The following is a 22,469-nucleotide window of genomic DNA, read 5'->3' on the forward strand; positions in this document are numbered from 1 at the left end:
ACCACAGTTTTGGTTTTTGGTATCAACCAAACCATTCCAAGGATTCTGTTGTTACCACAATAAGCCATACACTCATCACAAACTTCCCTTGCTGCTACCACCATTGTCATGACAACACACACTTCCCATTACCCCAGCAACTGATGTTACCCGTCCAACTCAACAGGCTAAGCCAGAGTCACCACAAATCTAACCATCTACAAATGCATATCTGCACTCAGCCAGAACTCCTGGGATTAATGCGACTATTTACAGCCACCTGCGAACAGACTTACTAGGAAGTAAGTTCTGGCTTTGCCGCCAGTTTTAGGATTGGGTTATTAAGACTGAGAATCATCCCTGCCTGTGCCATGGCAACCCACAGCCATCACAATTGCTGCCAATGTCACAGCAGCCCCAGATGGTAGAGCATGAGACTCTTAATCTCAGGGTCGTGGGAGCAAAGGAAACTCAGCTTACTCTGCTGCTGTTCTTTCTAGGCACATGGGGGGTGTGTGTCTCTCATTCTGGGCAGCACAAGCAAGACAGTGCCTCAGCCTTCCTCAACCTGGTTTTCCCCTGCCAGACAATTTTGGACTACAACTCCCATCATTCTTGTCCATTGACCATGTTGGCTGGAACTGATGGGAATTATGGTTTAAAATGTCTGAAGGGCACCAGATTGGGAATGCCAACACTCATTTTTAAAGCAGATTGTGGCTGCGATGCAATATATCAGGGTTTGCCAATTTGGTGCCTTCCTGGTGTTGTTGGACTCTAACCCCCATCAGCCTCTGTCAGCATGAACAACAGCCAGGAAAGGTGGGAGCTGGAGTTCAGCAACTTATTGAGAGCACTTGCTATGCAGTTCTACATACTTACCTGGGAGTTCAGCTGGGCTTATTTCTGAACAGACATGTAAAAGATTGCACTGTACCGACTGAAAAGTAATACAGTGGGGTTTTGTTTCCCCTCTTCCACAGTGGCTCCAGCAAATTTAGGGTAGATGCAAGATGTGCTATGATATGTACATCAGAAGTGGTATACACACCTTACAATTCTGGACATTGAACTAGGCTAGAATGTTAGTTTCTTCCTCCTGTCTATATCAGTGAAAGTGAAGCCTGTGATGCTGGCTGGCTTGGTGGCCAGGAATGGTTCTGATTTCTCGGGGAACTAAACAATTTGCCATCCAACTTCCGGAAGGGAATGGACAATTGTCAGTTGGGCTAGGAGCTTCACACAGAGTCCGGCAGAGGTCTGTTCTGCTTCCAGAATCGGAGGTAGTACACCTTTGAACATCAGTTGCTGAGAATCACAGGTGGGGAGAGGGCTGTTGTGTTCATATCCAACTTTCGGGCTTCCCAGGGGCATATTCCCAGGACCTTCTTTGGAGGTCTTTAAGCAGAGGCTTGACAACCATATGTCAGGAGTGGTCTGATGGTGTTTCCTGCTTGGCAGGGGGTTGGACTCGATGGCCCTTGTGGTCTCTTCCAACTCTATGATTCTATGATTCTATGATATATTTTTGAGAACAGGATGCTGGACTAGATGGGCCTTTGGTTTGATCCAGCAGGGATCCTCTTGCGTTATTATTGGGGGGAAAGCCCAGTCAAACAGTCCCGAGATGCAGGAAACTCAGGGACAAGGTGGCTAAAAGAAGGATGCAGAGAAGGAAATGGAGTGAGAAAGAGGAACCTTGAGGAAGGGTAGGCAGCTGTCAGTAAAGTTCAATGCAGGAAGGGAATTGAAGCTAGGAAGTTATCTGAGATAGGACTCTGGAGAAATTTTACAGAGCATGAGATCAGGAAAAAGGAGGCATGCAAGGGACATGACTGAAGGGAGGATATCATTGTGTCTACAGCAGACACCCCCCAGCCTGGGACCCTCCTGATGCTATTGGACCTCAACTCTCCTCAGCTCCAGCCAACATAGCCAACAGTCAGGGATGGTGGGATTTGTATTCCAAAACATCTGGAGGGCACCAGAGTCTGCATCAGGGATGGGAGACCTGTGACCCTCCAGGTGTTGCTGAACTACAGCTCCCATAATCCCTGGCTACTAGCCCTGCTGGCTGGGGCTGATGAGAGTTGGAGCCCCGAAACATCTGGAGAGCCACATGTCCCCCATCCTTGGTCTGGTGAGGGCCAGATTAAACATGGCATGGGAGATCCATAGTTTGAATCTCCTGGCTTCACTGGGGAAGGGTTTTTAATTCTTTCCCCTGTTATTTTGCCCAGTCACAATCACCATCTGAAGCTGACATTTGGCCTTCTTTGAGACAGGTGACTGTGGATAAAAACAGTACAACTACAATCTAGATACCTGTCTTTACCCACACCCCAACCTGGAAACAGCACTAGGGGAAAGGACCAAGCCCTTATTCTCCAGACACTAATATCGCCATCCAAATAGTCCCCTCTCTGAGGCTGGCTGCTTATGCATGTTTTAACGCAAGGTGATCCAATGGTCTCCTGTGTGATGTGTAGTTTCTCCTCCACTCACCCTGAAATTCTGCCAGTCATGGCGTTTTTTACTGCGATGTTGGGCGCTAGAAGCATCAAGGGGCCAACGAAGGTCATAAAGCAGGATGTGTGTATGTGTGTGTAGCTGAATTTCACACATTGATTTGAAATAACCAGCCAACTCCTTGGCTGCATACTTTTTATTGATTGGAATATATTTTGACATACCTAACACTGCATAGGAACCAGGTTGTGGATGCGACTGCCAGAATCCAGCAATGCTTGCTTGGAAAGTGTGAGTAAATATGGAAGTCTTTCACTATTTGGGGAGTGCATAGCTTTCCACATCTGCAGTAGAGGAAGGGGAAATGGAGACAGAGAAACTGAGGAAGAATATGCCCTGATTGCACTTCCATGGATTTAAATAAGGTATTATGATGTGTGTGTTAACATTCAAAAAATCCATCTGGGATTGTTAGCATATAAATGTGAAATGTCAACATTTATCATATGTCGGTTAGTCATAAAAATATAGAATTATTCAGGCTCCAGTTGCATGCATACTTACTTGGGCGTGTGCTCCACAGAACCTTTGAGTAAGCGTGCAATGGAGTTTGCACTGCCAGCCTGTCTGCAGCTGCCACTTGGAGGATTTCCTCTGCAACCTTTCAATGCAGCTTTCGTCACAGACCTAAGCACACTTTTGCTAGCGCAGCATTAGCCAACCCCGTGCCCTCCAGATGTTGTTGGACTGCAACTCCCATCATCTCCAGCCATTGCTGCTGGGCCCAAGATAAGCCCAGCTTGGGCTGCATACATTTAAAGTACATTTTCCACCCCACCCCCCGCAGAATCCCAGAAATCGTAGTTTGTTAAGGGTGCTGGGAATTGCAGTTGTGAGGGGTACACTACAATTCCCAGGATTCTTTGGGGAGCAGGGGACATGCTATAAGAACATAAGAACTCTGCTGGTTCAGGCCAAAGGCCTATTTAGTCCAGCATGCATTTCTCAGTGTGGGTCAGTGAGACCCACAGGAAGCCCACCGGCCAGGTGCTTTTAAATGGAAGATGCATAGGTAGTTCAGAGGGCTCAGGCAGGTGAAGGCTGTACTACAGAGTAAGCCCTGTTGAAGAAAAAGCCTGGGGTTGCTTTTGAGTACACAAGTATAGGATCATGCTGTTTGGGAGCAATCCTACAAATACAGGGCACATGCACAGGACCGCATTGCTAGTCCACCGCCCCATGAGGCTTACTCCAGAGTAAACATGCATGGGACCTATGCCCATAAAAGACACCTGAGAGTAAGCCCTAGTGAACTCAAAGGGTTACCTTTTATTTTGCATGGCTTTTTAAAATAAACAAGATTTTATTAAAGCTTTTTCACAACACTTTTCATGTGACACTAAGGTTGCTTCAATGAGTAAAAATACAGAATACACACACACACACACACACACACACACATATATATAGTGGTACCTTGGGTTTTTTGAATTATGGTGCTGGAGGAGACTCTTGAGAGTCCCATGGACTGCAAGAAGATCAAACCTCTCCATTCTGAAGGAAATCAGCCCTGAGTGCTCACTGGAAGGACAGATTGTGAAGCTGAGGCTCCAGTACTTTGGCCACCTCATGAGAAGACTCCCTGGAGAAGACCCTGATGTTGGGAAAGATGGAGGGCACAAGGAGAAGGGGGCGACAGAGGATGAGATGGTTGGATAGTGTTTTCGAGGTTACCAGCATGAGTCTGACCAAGCTGCGGGGGGCAGTGGAGGACAGGAGTGCCTGGCGTTCTCTGGTCCATGGGGTCACGAAGAGTCGGACACGACTAAACAACAACAACAAACCTTGGGTTACATACGCTTCAGGTTACAGACTCCACTAACCCAGAAATATTACCTCGGGTTAAGAACTTTGCTTCAGGATGAGAACAGAAATCGTGCTCAGGCGGCGCAGCAGCAGCAGGAGGCACCATTAGCTAAAGTGGTGCTTCAGGTTAAGAACAGTTTCAGGTTAAGTACAGACCTCCGGAACGAATTAAGTACTTAACCTGAGGTACCACTGCACACTTACACACACACACATATACACATACATATATGCGCGCGCACACACATTTATATACATACATATATCTGTTTTTAATTTGTAATTATATTAACCTGCCCTGGGACCTGCTGTTGGTGAAGGGAGGATTATAAACTTATTCATTTATACGCCATGTATGTTGAAACAAACATGTTCGTTTGTACATCCCCAACCCTACGCACCCCCCACCCCCCCGACAAAAAGGCATAGGGCCCTGTTAGGCATCACATCCCAAACCGGCTTTCCTCCTTCCGAGTAGACACGAACCACTCCGAAAGCTAACGGAGAGGAGACAAACGCTCCCTTATCTCTATTCCTTTTCCCCCGCGGAGAAGAAGGAAGAGGAGAAAGAACGCTCGGGTGGGGGGCGCGATGGTTGGCAGGAATGAATGGAGCGACGGGATGAATGAATGGGAGCCCCGGGTGGGAGGCCAGCGGGAGGAAGAGGAGGGGTGGCGAGCCGCGAGAATGCGCGAGAAGCACCAGCAGCAGAGGAAGCAAGGGGGGGGGCGCGGAGAGCGAGCACAGTGGTCACGGGGTGGGGAGGGGGAGAGGGAGAGAGAGAGGGGGGGGACAAGAAGGGAAGGAGCTGCTGCTATTGGCGGCCGGGGCTGCCCATCAGCTGCCCCCCACTTCCTGCCTTTCTGGCGCCCCCCCCCCCCGCCCCACACTGACTCCAGCCCTGAGGAAGTGGCCCGCGCCGGTAGAGCCACCAGCAGGCAGCCGGGCTCGAGTATCCGATTCCTCCCCCCCACCTTCCTCTTCTTCCAACAAGACCCCCCCCCCATCCCACTTTTCCTCCTTTTTACAGCGCATCCCTGAAGCAGCAGCAGCAGCCAGCAGCAGCAGCAGCTGTAGCTGCAGCAGCTCCATCTCCTCCTCTTCCACCACCATGGCCTGGCCCTGGGGGCGCGGGGGGTAGCCGGGCAGGGGCCTTCAGGAGCCCCCCCCCGCCTCCCTCCTCCCCCACGAAGGGGGAGGCCCCGCGCAGCCAGGTAAGGGGGTGATGGGCTGGGGGGCTGGGGTGCAGCCGCAGAGCGGGGTAGGTGGGTGGGAGAGGGGGGGGGAGTCGTCCCGCTACAAGCCACCCTAGGAGGGGTGTGCTTTTGGGGCGGGGGTGTGCTATGGGGCTGGGAAAGGGTCCTCCTCTCCGACGCGAGGTATAAATCGCGTTGGGTGTCTTGGTCAGTGGGGCGGGGGCGGGGAGAGAGAGTTTTAAGGGGTTGGGGTGGGAGGGGCTAAGGAAGCAGAATTGGGGGAGGATGTTTCGCAGCGGTGGAGGTAAGCTGGGAACTCAGAAGCCTTTTAACCTCGTTGGGGGGGGGGGATTATTGTAACCCGCCCTGGGAGCCGCCGGTGATGGGCGAGTAGCAATTGGGGGTAATAATAGTAATTGCAAAGTGCCCAGGGGTTTTTTTTTGGGGGGGGGCAATTGAAGGGCTGCTGTGGGGTTATAGGGAGTGCTTGTGGTGGTGAGCAGCTGGGAGGTATAACTTGGGGGGCAGGGCCCTGGCCTGGACAGTAAGAGCCTGTGTGTAGGGGTTTTTTGGGGGGGGCATTTGAAGGACTGCTGTGGGGTTATAGGGAGTGCTTGTGGTGGTGAGCAGCTGGGAGGTATAACTTGGGGGGCAGGGCCCTGGCCTGGACAGTAAGAGCCTGTGTGTAGGGGTTTTTTTGGGGGGGGGCATTTGAAGGGCTGCTGTGGGGTTATAGGGAGTGCTTGTGGTGGTGAGCAGCTGGGAGGTATAACTTGGGGGGCAGGGCCCTGGCCTGGACAGTAAGAGCCTGTGTGTAGGGGTTTTTTTGGGGGGGGGCATTTGAAGGGCTGCTGTGGGGTTATAGGGAGTGCTTGTGGTGGTGAGCAGCTGGGAGGTATAACTTGGGGGGCAGGGCCCTGGCCTGGAAAGTAAGAGCCTGTGTGTGTGTGCATGTAGGTTTGGGGTGCCTGCAATGGGGTCTACAATATGGGGGTGGCTTTCCGAGGGAGCCTACTTTTTGGGGGAGGGTATTTTGTCCTGGGGAGAAACAGAGGTTTGGGATGGGTACCAGGAGGGGGTTTCCAATGAGCTGTTATTTATTTTTATTTTTTTGGAGGGTGGAAGTATAATGAGATGGGGCAGCTGGTTGCGAGAGGGGCAGCGCAGTGGGGGCACTTGCTGAGAGGGAACGGGAAGATATAACTTGATATGTGTCTTGGGAGGAGGGCGAGGGGCCTAGTGGAAGGGTTTCAAGGAATTTGGAAGAGCACATGGCTATGATACGGCGCAAGCGATGGGGATACAGGAGGCGTAATATACTGAATATATAGCCTGGGAAAGGGGCATGGGAAACGCAATGCGATGCAGGCCGGCTGCCCCCAGCCAAATGCTGTTGGCCTTCTCCACCCAGCCAGCATGACCAATGGTTAGGGGTGAGGGGTGTGGTAGTTTGCAAGGCACCAGGCCAGGGGAACGCTCAAGCAGGGGCAGGGAGGATCTGGTCTTCCAAACATTGCTGGGCCACAGCTCTCCTCAGCCATGACCATTGGTCATGCTGGCCAGGGCTGCTGGGAGTGGGAGTGTGGCTGCCATCTCCCCACCCCACCCCCTTATAAAAGCTTTTTGTGAACAGGTTGTGGGTGAAAAGGGCTTGAGGCCAGGCAGAGCTGGACACGCAGACTTGCTCGGGGCTCATCTTTACCCAAGAGGAAAGCCCTGATGAGGCTGCATCCACATTTAAACTCCTTCCCCCCACAAAAAAAGGAATAATGGGGTAGTTCCATCGTTTGTAGTTCCATTGTTTGGTGAGGGGTGAATTGCAGTTCCCAGAATTCTTTGGGGCAAGCCATGTTCTTTAAATGCATGGTGTTTATGCAGCCTAATTTTTTTTGCTTTAGCAGCTTCTGTCTTGTTTTCCCTCCCCTGTTCTGATGATGGTGCCATTCTGGGGATTAAGAGCAGCAGCCTTCAAAAGGTTTTTATCACTGCTCTGATTGGGCCACGGTGACACACGCCTTAGTTACTTCCCGTTTGGATTACAGCAACTTGCTCTACGTAGTGCTGCCTTTGAAAAGCGCTCAGAAACTCCCAGCTGCCTCAAAAAGCGGCAGCCAGATTGTCGGCCAGGGCTGGTTACATGGAGCAGACAACAGCTCCAATAGCTACCACTAATAATAATATTATTTCCGGGTTCAATGCGAAGTGCTGGCTATGACCTAGAAAGCCCAGCACCGCCTGGGTCCAAGCTTTTTGAAAGACTGTGTTTCCTCATATGACCCAGCCCGGGTTCCGACATCTTCGGGGGTTGCCCTTCTCTGGGTCCCACCACCCTCACAGCCCTGCTTGGTGGGGATGCGGGAAAGGCCTTCTCGGTGGTGGCTCCCAGACTCTGGAACTCCTTTCCTAGAGAAGCCAGACTGGCTCCTTCCTTCTTGGTCTTCCACTGGCAGGTGAAAACCTTATTCCAACAGGCTTTGGGGAACCGACTGATTTTAAGGAAAGGGCTGGTGCCACGCTGTTTTTATTGTAATTATCTCTGTTTTTAGTAGGTCCTTTAATCTGCAGAGAGTTTTAATTCTATTAAAGTTTAATTTGGTTTTATAATTGTCGTTCCCCCCCCCAATGTTTTTAGCTGTTTCTGTTTTATCTGTAAGCCGCCTTGAGTCCCTGTTGGGGGAAAAGGTGGGGTATAAATAAATATATAATGATGATGATGATGATAATCTTTATCACATTCCTACAGCAGCCCAGAGTGAGAGGCCTTTATTTGAGATGGTGGTGAAACAGGGGCTGAATTGCCATGGCTGGACTAAGGACTTGAATCCAGGGCTTCCGGGATCTGGGCCTCCCACAAGGAGTATTTGAAAACTGAAAACTGAATTGGTGAGGCCTTCTGGAGTTTCCATGTTTGCAAAAGACCAGGAAGGCTGGGATCTTGGCAGAGGTATTCTGGAATGAAAGGTCTATGTGCACAACCTTGTGCCGTCTCTGTTAGGGTACTTTCTGCAGATTTCGGGGGGGGGGGTTGCAAGGAGGAGTCAGTTTAGATTGGCTGTACTGCAAAGGTGTGGAGAAAGTGGTCACAGTACTCGGCTGTCTACATACTGCTGTTTTGACTCTTCAGAGTGCTTCTTGTACCATTATTTCAGTAACCCTTGCAATAACTCCCCGGGAATTTAGGTGGTGGGACTCAACTTCTACCAGCCCTAGTCAGTATGGCCAATGTTCACGATTTTGGGGTGGGTTCCCGCTGAGTTCTACTTAATGCACATTCGCAGCATGGAATTAAAGCACTTACAATACCACTTTACCCAAAGAATTCTGGGAGATGCAGTTTGTAGAGGGTGCCGAGATTTGTTTAGGAGACCCCTGTTCCAGAGCCACGGTTGCCAGAGAGGTTGAACAATTCATCTTCAGAGGAAGCTTGGGATATGGTAGCTCTGTGAGGGGAATAGCAGCACGTATCTTGACAATGCCTGACACCCTTCATTAACTACACTTCCCAGGATTCCCTGGGGGAAGCCGTGACTTCTTAAAGTGGTAGGATACTTCTATGGTCTGCCTGGTGGCAAAGTTTTCAGCAAACGTTTGAACATCTCCGTTGGAAGAGTCGTCCACAAGACGGGGCCCATAACACTGAAGGCTTGATTGTTGACAACCAGAGTATGGTTCATGGAACTCTAGAGTTGGAAGGGTACCCCAAGGGTCATCTAGTCCAACCCCCCTGCAATAATAATAATAATAATAATAATAATAATAATAATAATAAATTATACCCCGCCCAACTGGCTGGGTTTCCCCAGCCACTCTGGGCGGCTTGCTTTCAACAGAATGTTAAATACAATAATCTATTAAACATTAAAAGCTTCCCTAAACAGAGCTGCCTTCAGATGTCTTCTAAAAGTCTGGTAGTTGGTTTTCTCTTTGGCATCTGGTGGGAGGGTATTCCACAGGGCGGGTGCCACTACCAAGAAGGCTCTCTGCCTGGCTCCCTGTAACTTGGCTTCTCGCGGCGAGGGAACCGCCAGAAGGCCCTCAGAGCTGGACCTCAGTGCCAGGGCAGAACGATGGGGGTGGAGACGCTCCTTCAGGTATACTGGACCGAGGCCATTTAGGGCTTTAAAGGTCAGCACCAACACTTTGAATTGTGCTCGGAAACGTACTGGGAGCCAGTGTAGGTCTTTCAAGACTAGTGTTATGTGGTCTCGGCAGCCGCTCCCAGTCACCAGTCTGGCTGCCGCATTCTGGATTAGTTGTAGTTTCCGGGTCACCTTCAAAGATAGCCCCACGTAGAGCGCATTGCAGTAGTCCAAGCGGGAGATAACCAGAGCATGCACCACTCTGGTGAGACAGTCCATGGGGCAGGTAGGGTCTCAGCCAGCATACCAGATGGAGCTGGTAGACAGCTGCCCTGGACACAGAATTGACCTGCGCCTCCATGGACAGCTGTGAGTCCAGAATGACTCCCAGGCTGTGCACCTGGTCCTTCAAGGGCACAGTTACCCCATTCAGGACCAGGGAATCCTCCACACCTGCCCGCCTCCTGTCCCCCAAAAACAGTACATCTGTCTTGTCAGGATTCAACCTCAGGAATCTAATCTAATCTAATCCGCAGGAATCTAATCTTATCGAGATTTCTGACACCATTGTTCTGTGGGATAATTGACCGGGAACCCCTTTGGCTGTACCTAATGCCATCTTGATGCTGAGCAAACCCAGTAGTGACGGTTTGGAGATTTCTAGGCGCCAGGTTGGCATGGGGCATCTCTATCGGGCAACCTGATTTTTTGCACAGCAAAAGATGCATGCCTTTTGCTCCTGCGCTGTGGCACAGATCATGGGCACCTTGCTGGGCATCTTAGTCCTCCGTCACATCAGGCCAACCAAGTGGAGCTTATAGGCCACAGTTTAGATTTACAGTGTTTCCCAACCTTGGGCCTCCAGCTGTTTTTGGACTACAACTCCCATCATCCCTAGCTAGCAAGACCAGTGGTCAGGGATGATGGGAATTGTAGTTCAAAAACAGCTGGAGGCCCACGGTTGGGAAACACTGGTTTAGAACCCCTGCCTTAGTCCATGGTTAATACCATTTTCACTGTGTGTGTTTCTCTTCCTTGCACACTGGGACAAGTGAATTGTTGTCAGAGCAAGCTACAGCCAAGCAATGTCGTTGAGATCGTAGAATCGTAGCGTTGGAAGGGACCCGAGGGTCATCTAGTCCAACCCCCGGCATATGGACGCTCTGCTGTGGCAACCGCATCCCAGGTTTAAGGGGCTGTTTGGCGCCTAGCTTATATATCTAGCACTGTTCCTGATAGAAGTCTTTGTGCATTGAATGGGAAGTGAGTGTCTTTGCACGGGGTGGTGGGAAAGGCTTTTGGGGGTTATAAAGCGTTGGGTCAGAAGAGGAAATGGGGAAGGCCGTAGGCCAGTAGCAGGACATCTGCTTTGCATGTAGAAGGTCCCAGGTTCAGTGTCCAGGAGAGGACCCACCCGGAAAGCCCAGAGAGCCAGGGTAGAAAATGCAGAGCTAGATAGGAACAATGGCCTGACTTGCCATAAGGCAAATGGCATCAGCTCCTAACCTGGAAAGAGAAGCCTTTCAACTTATGATAACTATTTGGCATCCATCTGTCTCGGGAGACAATGGAAGAATGCGCCTTCGTGGGCGAAGTCGAAACTGTTGGAGAGTTACAGCGCCTGCTGTGGCTGTAGAGACTGATACGGGAGAGACATGTTTTGTTGCAGCCGGGGCAGATGAAGGCGTCCGGTTTTGTTGTTACAAATGCACCATGGCATTTCTTCTCTCTGCGCTCCTCCCAGGGGTCATTCCTCTGGTCGCTGCTATGGATGCATGGTCTGTCGTCTGCAAGGGATTCCCACATGGCGGGGTTGATGTCGCCAGCCTTTGGGTCACATTTGCAGACATCTTAGTATCGCAGAGTTGGTCTGCCAGTGGACCGGGTGCCTGAGGCCAGCTCCCCACAGAGCGGATCCCTGGGGGATCCTGCCATCTTCCATTTTGTGGACATGTCTTAGCCAAGACAGGAGTGTAGATTTTGTAGCAGAGTGGCTTTTTCTACTCCTTTGGGATTGGTTGAAGAGAACCAGTGTCCTTTGGCACCTGTCCTTCTGTGCCACAGTGAATAACTTCCTGTTTTACAATATCCAGGCTTCCAGACAAGAAATTTAGGGTAGTTGAGGCAAACATTCCAAAGGGCTCAAATTACCTTCTTAGTTTGGCAGATGCCATGGACGGGATAGCAAGCTTCTGAGTCACACAGAAGCCTTCTTCAGATAAGGGCCAGGAAGCCTGCGGGTGGGCATAACTGGAATATTTCACACGCCTTCACAGGGCTAGTCACAGCTCTATCTTGCTTTGCCAAAGAGTTTGGCAATATACTGTACTGTACTGGCAATATACTGTCCTGTAAGGGTGTGTGTGGAAGATAATTAAAAGTTCAGTTTCCCTATGCATTAGTTAGCTCTTAAAACTGTTGTCAGTGGCTGTAATGCAGTTAAGATGGCTGAAAGGAGATTGTTCTACTAGACACACCCTGACTTTATCCTTTCGATAGATCAATCAATCAAACCTTTATTGCATTAGCATACAGCCATAGCAGGATAAAAAAAAAATGCTAGAGACAAACAACCAAACAAAATTTAAAGCGATATTACTGCGAATGTATATAAAGCATATAATGGCCCCAAAATAGGCTCGGGACATTAGGTTAAAAGGTAATAAAAGAATTAAGACAGGTCCAGGTCTAGGACACACTACCCCGTCAGAGTAGCCCTGAGTTTCAAGGCCTGCACTATAAAGATTGCCACCCCACGTGTAACTTGGGGATTTGCGTCCACAAGAAGCAATTTCACACAGTCTTCCTTAGATGTGATGGTGGATGGGATCAAGAGGAGGAGCTTAGTTCTTATTAGCTCATAAATAGGGCAGTAGAAAAAGAAATGTATGAAGTCCTCTACTTCATTCATTGTGCATGGACATAGACGCTGAGTAATAGGGGTCTTAGAGTAAATCCCCTGCAGGAAGGCCGTGGGTATAGAATGGAAACGGGCCATGGTAAACGCTCTTCTCAAATTGGGCTCCGTCAGGTCTATCAAGTAGTTGGCAAGTGATCTTACCACTTTCACTTTAGGGAGCCACATGGAGAGGCGAGCTGTGGTGGACTGTGCCCGGTCCATGGCCTCGTCTCTAGTAAGAATCCAGGCCCAGATTTTATGTTGATCCCAAGCTGACAGCGTGTCCAGATCTGGGAGGGAGTAGCGTGCAGTAATAGTCTCCATGGCCTTGGACCATTTATTGCTATGAGAACTTGTTAAAAAGGCTTGCCTGGCTAAAAGGGAACCTGGGGCTTTGATTAATTTACAATAAAAACTAATAATTCTAATGTGGGCTCTCGCAACAATGGAGGGGAGGCCCAGTCTGTTCTTAACTGTGCAGCAACCGAGCCCTTGGGGAGACCCAGTACCTTTCGTGCAAAGGAGTTTTGTAGAATCTCGAGCCGTTGTAGTGTTTTTAAATTCCACCCCCAGATTTCAACCCCATACAGTAGCATCGGGAGGACTTTGCTGATAAATGCTTTTCTGATTGGTGGAACCAACTGGCCGCCTTTTGCATAGAAGAATTTCTCCAAAGCTTTGATGGTTCTACGGGCAGCCAGGATGGACATATTTAGGTGAGCTGACCAGCTAAGCCCATACTGAAAAGTGATACCCAAATACTTGAATGCTGAACAATATTCAATAGAGTGGCCCTCAAAATTCCAGAATGGCTTCCGAGTTTTCGTGCCAAAAGTAAGAATTTTGGTTTTGGCGAAATTGATTTTGAGGGAATTGGTATCACAATATGTCATGAGCCCTCTGAGCATGTTGTTTAAGCCCTGCTTGGTTAAAGACAGTATCACCATGTTGTCCGCGTAGAGTAATATGGGGATCTTGAGCTGTTGTAAAGAGGGGGCAGATTGGTTTAGGGCCTTCATGGTTGTAACGATGTCATTGATGTAGAAATTAAATAGAAAAGGGGCCAAGAGGCAGCCCTGTTTGACCCCTTTATTCAGAGGAAAAGAATCAGAAAGGGCTTCCAGAGGGCCAAATTTTACTCTGGCCGATATATCATTGTGAATTTCCATAAGAAGGTGGAGGAGCCTCTTATCTATGTTGGTGTAACTAAGCTTCTGCTCAAGCAAGTCTTAATTTCTGAGGGTCAGTTTTGCGAGGGAGGAGAGAGAAGTGGAGAACGCCTCTCTCTGTGGCTTCCTTCCAAGCGCTGTTGTCACAGATTGCTCATTTATCCCTTGCTCCTAAGACTGGCCATTGCGGGGTTGAGATGGCATCATCATTCAAGGGACTGGATGCCAACCCACGTATGTAGTGGTAAGTGCAACAGTGTGCTTTTTTATAAGCTGCTGTTCCAGGATGATTGACATAGTGTGCACACAGGTGTGCTCTTATGGAGGTGGCAGCGAGGAATACTTCGTCCCTAAGATCTGAGCATCCTTTATTCCAGTATCGACTGGCAGGCAGCCCATTTGAACCAGTTGTGGATGGTGCCTCCCCCCCCCCCCCGGGAGGCAAAGGGAGACCAAATGACTATCGGACTCAAAAAAAGCTGGCTTCGCCAGGTCAAGTTCATCCATTTTGTTGAATTAATTAAACAGTTTCAGTTGGATTTTGAATAAATGCAAATAATTGCTGCTGTTTTGAACTTGATGTGTTGTTATCTTCCATAGGGGGCTGTGCAAACTACAATTCCGAATAATGCTTTTTATTAGGGTATGGGGCACCGGGGGCACGTTTATAGAACCAAGGAGGTGGTGGTTGGAAAAAGTTAAGAAACCACTGATTTAAAATTTGGCCTCAGAGCGGAACCTGCCTTTCCCAGGAGGTTAGCTGCAACCTGAGCCTATTTTGGAACTATCTTCAGCTAGGGACAGTGGTATCAAAATGCTTTATTTATTTATTTTCTTTTAAAAAGGGAGAAACATGGCTTGAGGCTCTTGGACCAGATGATCCTTCTGGTCCCTTCAAACTCTACAGTTCTATGATCCCAGAGATGCTGGAAAGGATGAATATTTGTTTCATACATTAGCCCAGTGTGTTTTGGCTCAAGTGAGCCTCCTTCAGCGGCTTATATCTTGCCCTGTAAGGTCTCTTAAAATTGGATGGTCCTTGAGCAGCTTTCAAAGAAACAAGCGAGATAAGCCCCTGGAGAAAGCTCGCTGCAGCTGAAGTGCATTGGGTTAATATAATTAATAGCTGATACATCCTCTCTTTGAGGACCATATATATATTGAAAAGATTTTTGGGAACCAGGAGATGGACTTAAGGCATGCTTCATCCACTCCATGCACCCATAAGTATTCATCCTGCAAAACAAAACAAAACAAAACCCCCTTTGGACTACCCTTACGATCCACTGGGTTCCTTTCCCCACCATCTTCCTCCAGCCCACTTACTTGCCTGCACACAAGTCCTTGTTGCCAGACTAACAAGGCTACTTTTCTCCTTTGGCGAGAAGTGGGGGGCGGCTGAGAAGTTTGCAGCCTAAGCAGAACAGGATTAGGCCTGTACGGATGCCAAGAACGTCTCTGTGGTTTTAATTGTTCTACTTTGACTCGTCCCTTCTTACGTTAGAACATGCGACTTAACAACCCCCAGTTTCGCTTAGACGCCTGTTTGGGCTGCCTATATTAATGCCTACGTTTAAAGTAGGATTGATGGAATGTTCTTACGTTCATTGTCAGCTGGAAATTGATTTTTGCTGTTCTGTTTGCCTAAAGTTATTTTCCCTCCCCCTTTTGAAAACTGCAATCGTACATAAAATCTTGGGGAGTGATTTTCACTTGCGCTCTCTCTCTCTCTCTCTCTCTCTCTCTCTGTGTGTGTGTGTGTGTGTGTGTGTGTCTATATATATTAATTTCATTAAAACTCTTTAGTCCTGCACCTTCTATCAATACCTGGCTGTGCCTGATGGGAGTTGTAGTCCAATATATCGGGAGGGCACCAAGTTGGGGAAGGTTTTCTTAAGGAGAGCTGCTATGGTGTGGTAGCCTTTGGGCCTCCAGATGTTGTAAAACCCCAGCTCCCATCAGCCCAAGCCCGTTTGGCCAATGGTCAGGGATGATGGGAGTTGTAGTCCAGCAGCAGACTGTAGGGCCACTCAAGTTCCCTATACATGGTTTAGGTAGGATGTTGGACTAGGAATGGCTGCAAAGCTTCCTGGCTGACCTATCTCACTACCTGAGCAGCCTCGCAGTGTTGTTGTGAGGATGAAATGGGAAGAGGGGAAAAACTCTGAACTCTTTGGAAGAAAAGTGAAAAATAGAAATTTCTTTTTAATAGTGAACACAGGTGGTCAGATACCTATTGGTTTTTTGGAGGGAAGGGTCACATATGAATCAGAGAGCAGTTTTAGTTTCAGTTTTAAGTTTTGTTTATCATTGCATTTAAGGCTGGGGATTTAATCAGATTGCCTTGTTTAATGGTATGATTGAGCATATGATGGGTTAGGAAGAGCGAGTTTATTTTTATTTTTTGCTTAGTTATGCTATTTTAAAATGTGTGGTTTTTACTGAATTTTGTTTGAGTTGATTTTTTATTTATAATTTAACAGGATGCCCTGTTTAGCTGTCCGTTGCGGTCTTTAATGTAGACTTTTTCTGGGGTTTTTTTGTTGTACTTGAGCGTTGTGATTTAAGATATGTTGTAAAACACTTAATGATTTTTGAAAAGTGGTGCGCAGTCTAAAAAAACAAACTGTTTTTTTTTGCCTTGTACTATGTGGAAAACGGTTTCTTGAGCTTCCTTGTTCTGTGAACTTCTAGTCATATTTTGAATTGTGGTAGGGTGGCAATGTGGATTTCATTGCATGTTTTAAAAAATGTATTGCCCTTTTAAAATGCTCCCCACTGCAAAAGTATTTTTTTAAAGAAATGGTTAAGGATGTTTTCGCATCTGTAGGCATTTGTGTCCTAAAGTATTATTTGCTCTGCAGTTTTAAGTTATATTGCTGCTGGTCGCTGTGTTTTATTTATTGGTTTAAAGCACTGTCTTGTTATATGAGTGTGGTTTTTTTGTCATAATTATTGTGAGGAAATAAAATAGAAAGCTTGGGTGACTTGCAATGCCCCTGACAAGCTTATAGTTTCCTGGAAGAAGGCATCACAGCCTGGATCATAGAATTGCAATCATAGAACCATAGAATTGTAGAGCTGGAATGGACCATGGGGTCATCTAGTCCAACCCCCTGCAATGCAGAAATCTTTTTGCCGAGCGTGGGGCTTGAACCCACAACCCTGAGATTAAAATTCTTGTGCTCTATTGAGTTATCCCAGGAGTTCTTCCACTAGGGCAGGCGTAGGCAAACTCGGGCCTCCAGATGTTTTGGGACTACAACTCCCATCATCCCTAGCTAACAGGACCAGTGGTCAGGGATGATGGGAATTGTGGTCTCAAAAACATCTGGAGGGCCGAGTTTGCCTACGCCTGCACTAGGGGGTAAGAGAATCCACTGCCCAGATTAAGTAAATAAATCTTAAATTATCTCCATTATCTGCTTTTAGGTGCTAGGCAGTGACATTCATCTTCAGGCATATGGCTCTTAATTAGGGTCTTATGGCATGGTCGCCATATATATGTTATTGCAGGATGAGCACTTTTAGTCAAGTGGAAAGAACCCCCTCGGAAAGCAGTGGACTCTCCTTCCTTGGAGATTTTTAAGCGGAGGCTGGATAGCCATCTGTCAGGGATGTTTCTGTTCTGATTCCGGCATTTCAAGAGGCTGAGAAGTCAAATATGTTCTGCAATGTTGCCGATAAACCTCTGGTCGATGGCCTTTGGGGTCCCTTCCAACTTTACAATTCTGTGTTTCTAAGTAACGCTTTTTTAATCTTTCGGGTGTGTTTTAAGTTTTGTTTGTCGCTGTGAGAATTTTTTTGTAGCAAGCGACAAAGAAATACAAGGATAATGTTTGAATTTAACCCCATGACCTCTTTTGTGTCGTCCGGCTTCTGTCTCTGTATTACCGCATTTGCCTTCTCCGTCTCTGGTTTTCTTCCCACTATCAAGTGTGTGTGTGTGTGTGTGTGTGTGTAATCTAGATTGTAATCTCCTCCGGGCAGGGACCTCTCTCTTTCTGGTTTATGTTAATCCAGCAAAGTACAGTGGTACCTCGGGTTAAGAACTTAATTTGTTCCGGAGGTCCGTTTTTTTTGTTTTTTTAATAACTTTTTTATTCAAAATTAAAACAAAACATATTATCCAGAAACATATCATCCTTATTCCCCCCCCATTTTTCCTCCCCCCTCCCTCCCCCCACAGAGCCCACCCACCCCCACCCCCTGACTTCCCTCAGTTCCAGTCTTCGATTTCTCTAAAAATGCTGTTTTCTGCATGTCACACAGTTGTATAGATCCTCAAACTATTTAGCTGATTATTATCAATATAAAGTTTGTGAATGTTTATTCAAAACCAGCCAAGGAGTCCAGTTTGCTTTGTTGCGTCTTCAAATACTTTGTAAAGGGTTCCCATTCATCTTTAAAGTCACAGTTATCCTTGTCCCGTAGCTTGTATGTCAGTTTTGCCAGTTCTGCATAGTCCATCCATTTTTCTTGCCATGATTCGTTCTGGAGGTCCGTTCTTAACCTGAAACTGTTCTTAACCTGAGGTACCACTTTAGCTAATGGGGCCTGCTGCTGCGCTGTAATTTCTGTTCTCATCCTGAAGCAAAGTTCTTAACCTGAGGTACTATTTCTGGGTTAGCGGAGTCTGTAACCTGAAGCGTCTGTAACCTGAAGCGTTTGTAACACGAGGTACCACTGTATCATGTTGTAAGATGGTGCTAAGTAGCATTCTTTGAGGCCACATCCACACCATTTATTTGAAGCACTGTGGTACAACTCAAAACATTCATGGCTTCCCCCAAAGAATTCTGGGAACTGTAGTTTAAGAGTGCAGAGAGTTGTTGGGAGACCTCATTCTCCTCCCAGAGCTATAATCCCCAGAGTTCCCTGGGAAGACTGGTTGTTAAACTACTCTGGGAAGGAAATAGGGGTATCCTAGCAACCAAAGCATCCATTCTTAAGGAAATTAGCCCTGAGTGCTCACTGGAAGGAAAGATCGTGAAACTGAGGCTCCAATACTGATTGTGCACTTGAAATACCACGGATAGAACTCTACAGCAGTGTTTCCCAACCTTGGGCCTCCAGATGTTTTTGGCCTACAACTCCCATCATCCCTAGCTAGCAAGACCAGTGGTCAGGGATGCTGGGAATTGTAGTTCAAAAACAGCTGGAGGCCCAAGGTTGGGAAACACTGCTCTACAGGATGTGGCATTAGTGTGAGAAAACAGTCCCCTGGGCATGCAGCTCCAGATGGGGTGGAGATGTCGGGCACCATCCTGGCGCACAGGCATCTTCGCTTGGTCGCAAAATGCACCTGGTAAATTTCAAACGCTGGCATGAGCCTGCTCCCCCTGAAGAAGACCCCTTGTTGGTTCCTGAAAGATCTGACACAATGGCATGTCGCTGGGGTGTGTTTGTGCGTGTGTTCAGAAATCCCAGATCTGGAAACTGTCTAGCAGAGAAACCTCCAATTTAGGTCATATTATTATTGCTGCTGCTATTGGCAATTATTTGCAGCTAGCACTGGTTAAGATGACTGTCATTAGCACCCAAAATCCTTTTCAATGCTCTCGGTGCTGGGCACCCTCCTCGCTCACAACCATCCTGGGAGGCAAAGTTATTAAGGGTTTTGGGTTGTTATTTTTTTCAGTATCTTTTTTTTTTCTTTTCAATTTTTTTTATTGGTTTTCACAAAATTATAAACAAATAAGTAAACAAACAAACATAAATCATAACCTTATTACAATTAATCTTATTGATATTGTTAAGCAACTTCCTCGCTTCCCCAGGGTTGAATTTCGGTGCATATCCTTTTAACGGTTTACCAAACAGAGTTCTTGAAAACTTAACTTAATCTCTTAACACCCTTCTATCATACCCATTCAGCATTAAGCATATTAATTCATCACTTAGCTTTTATATAAATCCTAGGCCGATCTAATACATGCAAGCTTTTCCCAATTAATTTAACTTAATGTATTTAACTAAATAATCATTAAATTTCGTCCATTCTTCCTGATCTCCTTCTGGTCGTGGACTCTTCCGGTCTGGTCGGCTAGCTCCGAAAACTCCATCATCTTCATCTGCCATTCTTCTACAGTTAGTACTTCTTGCATTTTCCACTTCTTAGTTAGTAAAATTCGAGCAGCAGTTGTGGCATACAAAAATAATTTAACATCTTTTTTGGGCAATTTCAGACCAGTTATTCCAAGAAGAAAGGCCTCTGGTTTCTTTATAATATTTTTTTCAGTATCACTGAGGCAGGTAGAGCAGAAAGGAGGTGGTTGTAGTTGTTGTATATTGAATCTATATACTGCCCTATACCTGGAGCTCTCAGGGCTGCTCTGTTCTTAAAAAACTGCATTAAATGCCTGAGCTTTGACCAGTTTGTTTCCTGTGGTTTTTTCCCGGCAAACTGCTGCCTGGGATATGGTTGCATGAACACCAGGATGCTGTTGGGGTGTCCTTGTGCATTTTTATTTTTGAGCCGGAGGTTTGCAAGGAACGGGATTGGCTCCTTGAGAGGTTTACGTAAGACCTGCCACCTGAGCTCCCTGTCTGGGGAAAGGGAGTGCGTGCACCATTATTGCACCGTGCATGTCTGTGCTCTGAGGAATCCTGTGTTTACGTGCATGTGAATCGGAACTGCTCCCTCGATGCCCCAGCTGGCGAGCGCTGGCCTGGTGTTTTTTGGCAAGTCCACAAAGCGTGCTTTCACGCTCTCCCCCCCCCTCTGCTCCCCCCCCCTTGTGTAAAATCCTGCTCGGACAAATGTGCCAGGGGATCTGGGAGCCAGGAGCCCCCGGGGGCAGAGGCTGTTTGTTTGTTTGTTTGTTTGTTTACTCAGCCTTGTCAAATCCACCTGTTATTAGAGAGTAGGAGCTTGTGTTTCAGTCCTGGCCCTGGTTGCATCCTCATTTGCTGCCTGCATAGAAACTGGCAATGGGTTGCTTTTTTCCTGCATTGCATTGGGTTGGATGAGGATTGCAGGATTGGACCTGGGATGCAGAGCAGGTTCCCTAAGTTTCTTTCATTCAGGTGGCCTCAAGAATTCAGCTTGTAAACTTGCTTGTCATTCGTTTAATTGGGGACTAGTTAGCGTGCTGGAACATTGGGGCGCTCGAAACCAGAGCAGTTTAACTAAAGATCTGAATTCTAGAGTACAGGAGAGTGATCTGTCAAACTTCAAATAACTCAGCAATGAACCTTATCAACTCCTTGGCAAGCTCACAGATCCTTCCCAGGCAGCGAGGTAAAGGGCGAAAACAGGTTATTTATTGGGACGGTGTGATTTATGCAGCTGCTGTTAAAGTTGCAAAACAAGGAAGCATGGGAATGGAGCAATGGAGAACCTCTGAAATCACAGTGGAATATTAGTTCTGCCCAAGGCATTATTGGAAAAGATAGACAAGGATTTACAAGGACAGAAAGAAACACCATGGATCGAATAATTGCCACACACAGGTAAAGCAAGAATATAGTTTGAATGCTGCACCTGTAGATTTAGAAATCATTTAATGTGTCAATACGAATGGAAGTCGTTCATAGTGCAGTTGTTGTGTAAGGGATTGTTATTTTGACTGGATTGCAATTGAAATTAATAAGAGTTAGGAACGCAGAAATAAAGTAAATCAAACCATCAATTCTAGCACTCAGAGGGCCATCTAAATTATATAATTTGGCATCTGAATGATTGGTACAGTGGGACCTTGGTTCTCGAACATAATCCATTCTAGAAGTCCGTTTGACTTCTGAAATGTTCGAAAACCAAGGGGCAGCTTCTGATTGGCACAGGCGCCCCGGAATCAATACCGGGCACCCGACGTTCGGCTTCCAAAAAATGTTCAGAAACTGGAACATTTACTTCCAGGTTTTCAGCGTTCGGGAGCCAAAATGTTCGAATACCAAGGCGTTTGAGAATCAAGGTTCCGCTGTATCAGTACAGTGGTACTTCGGGTTACATACACTTCAGGTTACATACACTTCAGGTTACATATGCGTCAGGTTACATACGCTTCAGGTTACAGACTCTGCTAACCCAGAAATAGTACCTCGGGTTAAGAACTTTGCTTCAGGATAAGAACAGAAATCGCACAGCGGCAGCAGGAGGCCCCATCAGCTAAAGTGGTGCTTCAGGTTAAGAACAGTTTCAGGTTAAGAACAGACCTCCAGAACAAATTAAGTACTTAACCCGAGGTACCACTGTAATTGTATTATAATTTGGCATTGTTATAATGAGGCTATTATTGGATTATTGTAATTGAAAATTAATATATTTATTTCTAGAGTGCAGTGCATGCGTTTCTTGGGGCCAGGGTGTACATGTGTTTGTATGGCAAGCCTCGGATCTGGCCTGCTGGGGCTTTTCCACTGTCATCAAAGACCTTGTTAAGCTTGGAGACAAGGACGCTGCCTTGTACTGTGCCGACCTAGTTCAGAACTGTCAGTCCTGACTGATAGAGGTTATTCAGGGGTTTCAGACAAAGGTCTCTAAACCTGGGGCTTTGGCACTCAAAGTGCATGCTCTCCCACCGAGCTGCAACCTCTCTGTGCCCTTGTGTTTTCTTGTGTTTTTCTTTCTTTCTTCTAAACTTATGTGACTAGACAGAGTCATAGCTGTCAACTTACAGATTTGAAAATAAGGGACCAGCAGCCTTGAAAATAAGGGATCAGCAGCCAAAATAAGGGATTTTGCTTAACTTATACAGAAATCCGGCACTCATGGAGCCATGCTGCTTTGGCTGCCACTGACTGTGTTTTGCAGGGGGTTGGGCTAGATGATCCTAAGGGTCTACAACTCCCACCAAAGAAGACTGGCAGA

General features: G+C 47.2%; 1 protein-coding gene and 1 long non-coding RNA gene across 5 annotated transcripts in view; both read left to right on the plus strand.

Annotated features, from left to right (window-relative positions):
- Window positions 1–203: 203 nt before the first annotated feature.
- The window catches only part of AGPAT1 (1-acylglycerol-3-phosphate O-acyltransferase 1), a 71,453-nt gene continuing 49,187 nt past the window's right edge, over window positions 204–22,469 (plus strand). The window contains exon 1 of one of the 4 annotated variants that reach the window (XM_079964032.1): window positions 204–281. The gene's annotated coding sequence lies outside the window, so the exon portion shown is untranslated. Of the gene's footprint in view, window positions 282–5,138; window positions 5,529–5,796; window positions 5,815–5,898; window positions 5,923–22,469 lie in introns of those variants that run through there. The other 3 variants (XM_079964029.1, XM_079964030.1, XM_079964031.1) reach the window with 3 other exon arrangements.
- Window positions 17,989–22,469, plus strand: part of LOC307209298 — a 57,796-nt gene continuing 53,315 nt past the window's right edge. Inside the window, exon 1 of the long non-coding RNA XR_013835525.1 lies at window positions 17,989–18,337. This is a non-coding gene — a long non-coding RNA (uncharacterized lncRNA). The remainder of the gene's footprint in view (window positions 18,338–22,469) is intronic.

The sequence above is a fragment of the Podarcis cretensis genome (genome assembly GCF_951804945.1).
Source record: "Podarcis cretensis genome assembly, chromosome: 2".
Taxonomy (NCBI): Eukaryota; Metazoa; Chordata; class Lepidosauria; order Squamata; family Lacertidae; genus Podarcis; species Podarcis cretensis.